Source organism: Lagopus muta, chromosome 29 (assembly GCF_023343835.1).
Source record: "Lagopus muta isolate bLagMut1 chromosome 29, bLagMut1 primary, whole genome shotgun sequence".
Classification (NCBI taxonomy): Eukaryota; Metazoa; Chordata; class Aves; order Galliformes; family Phasianidae; genus Lagopus; species Lagopus muta.
Window position 1 is genome coordinate 2,269,778 of NC_064461.1, and position 2,665 is coordinate 2,272,442.

Genomic DNA, 2,665 nt, shown 5'->3' on the forward strand with positions numbered 1-2,665 from the left:
CCCTCAGACATTTGGTTTGGTAGGAGGGGATTGCAGAAGCAACGTTCCTCCCACTGCAAGCAAAGATCAGATTCATGACCACCTGAGGAACCTCAACATCCACAAGTCTCCCACTGAGACACATCCCAGAGTCCTGAGGAAACTGGCTGATAGTTGCCGAGCCCCTCACAATGATGTCTGAAAAGTTGTGGCAATGGGGCGAAGTCTCTACTTACAGGAAAAAAGGTAAGATCACAGCCATTTCTAAGGGTAGGAAGAATGACCTTGGGAACTACCAACCAAGACCAAGTCTCATCTCTGTGTGGGAAAGACCACAGAGTGGATTCTCCTGGAAGCTATGCTAAGGCACATGGAAGATATGAAGATGATGCAGGAGAATCAGTGCGGCTTCACCAGGACAAAGCATCGGTGTGGCCTGACCAACTTCTATGATGGCATCACTGCACTAACAGAAAAGGGAAGAGCCACTGATATAATCTATTTTTACTTTAACATGGCCTTTGACACAGTAACCCACAACATCTTTCTCCCCAGATAGGAAGTATATGGATTTGATAGGTGGATTGTTCAGCGGACGAAGAACTAGCTACAGGATCGAGTCCAGAGAGCAGCGTTCAGTGGCTCAGGGTCTGCATGGAGACTGGTGCCGAGTGCTGTTCCCCAGGGGTCAGTGCTGGGGCCGATACTCTTTAATATCTGCATTGAGGACATTGACAGTGGGATCAAGTGCACCCTCAGCAAGCGTGCTGATGACACCAAGCTGTGGGGTGTCGTCAACACACCACAGGGATGGGTACCATTCAGAGGGACCAAGGCAGGCTTGAGCAGTGGGCCCGGGTAAACCTCATGAGGTTCAACAAATGCAAATGCAAGGTCTTGCACCTGGCTCGAGGCAGCTCCCACTACCGGTATGAGCTGGGGGCTGAAAGGATTGAGCACGGCCCTGCTGAAAAGGACCCGGGGGTGCTGGTGGATGGCAAACTGGACATGAGCCAGCAACATGCCCTCGCAGCGCAGAAAGCCAGCTGTAGCCTGGGCTGCATTAAAAGAAATGTGGCCAGCAGGGCGAGGAAGGTGATCCTGCCCCTCTGCTCTGCACTGGTGAGGCCTCACCTGAAGCACTGCATCCAGCTGTGGAGACCTCAGTACAGGAGAGAAATGGACTTCTTGGTATGTGTCCAGAGGGCCACGGAAATGATCCCAGGGACGGAACACCTCTCCCATGAGGACAGGCTGAGAGAGCTGGGGCTGTGCAGCCTGGAGAGAAGGCTGTGAGGTGACCAGATTGCAGCCTCAGTATCTGAAGGGGAGCTACAGGAAAGAAGGGGACAAACTCTTTAGCAGGGTCTGTAGTGACAGAACAAGAGGAAATGGCTTCAAACTCAGAGGGTAGATTTAGGTTACATATAAGGAAACGTATTTTGCAGTGAGGGTGGTGAGGCACTGGAACAGGCTGTCCAGAGATGTGGTGGACGTCCCTGGGGACTTGCAAGTGAGGCTGCACCAAGCCCTGGGCAACCTGATCTAGCTGTGGTGTTCCTATTCATCAGTGGGGGGCTGGACTGGATGGCCTTCAGAGGTCCCCTCCAACTCTAAGGACTCTATGATTCTATGATTCAACAAGGTGTGCGGTGACAGGACAAGGGGCAATGAGTACAAACTGCAGCATGGGAAATTCCATATAGAGACAAGGAAGAACTTTACCACAAGAGTGCCGGAGACCTGGGACACCCTGTCCAGAGATGTCGTGGCGTCTCCTCCCCTGGAGACAGCCAAGAGCCGTCTAGATGCCAACTGCAACCTGCCACAGGGAACCTGCTCTAGCAGTGGGTGGGAATCACAGGCATCCGTTCAGGCTGGAAGGAGCAGCGCTTGAGAGCAGCTCTGCAGAGGATCTGGGGGTCCTGACGGATGAAAAGCTGAACATGAGCCAGCAGTGTGTGGTAACAGTTCAGAAAGCAAATGGGATCCTGGGCTCCATCAGCAGAGGGGTAGCAGCAGGGACAGGGAGGTGATCATCCCTCTCTGCTCTGCTCTCTGAGGCCCCATCTGCAGCACTGCATCCAGGGCTGGAGCCCCCAGGACAAGAAAGAGCTGTTGGAGAGGGTCCAGAGGAGCCACAAAGATGATCAGGGGGCTGCAGCACCTCCCCTACAAAAACAAGCTGAGGGAGCTGGGCTCGTTCAGCATGGAGAAGAGAAGCTGCAGGGTGACCTCATTGCAGCCTGCAGTGCCTGCAGGGAGCCTGCAACCAGGAGGGGAGGCAGCTCTTGGAAAGGGGAGATGAGAGCAGGCCAGGGAATGGCTGGAAGTGGAGGGAGGGCAGCTGGAGGCTGGGGGTCAGGGAAGTTGTGTGCTGGGAGAGCGGTGAGGGGCTGAACGGCTGCCCAGAGAGGCTGCGATGCCCCGTCCATCCCTGGAGGGGTTGGAGGCCAGGCTGGATGGGGCCCTGGGCAGCCTGGGCTGCTGTGAAACGTGGGGAGGTTGGTGGTCCTGCGTGTGGCGGGGAGTTGGAGCTTCGTGATCCCTCCTGAAAACCTCCGCGCGAGCTGCGCGTCACCCGGAAAGCAAAGATAGGAGCGCTCTGCGAGGCATGCCGGGAGCCGTAGTCCAGCGCCGTGGGGCGCGCAGGAGCGGAAGTGTGGCGCCGCGCGGCATGCCGGGA

General features: G+C 55.8%; 1 protein-coding gene across 1 annotated transcript in view; it reads right to left on the reverse strand.

Moving 5' to 3' along the window:
* The window catches only part of SV2A (synaptic vesicle glycoprotein 2A), a 234,886-nt gene that overhangs the window by 116,051 nt on the left and 116,170 nt on the right, over window positions 1-2,665 (reverse strand).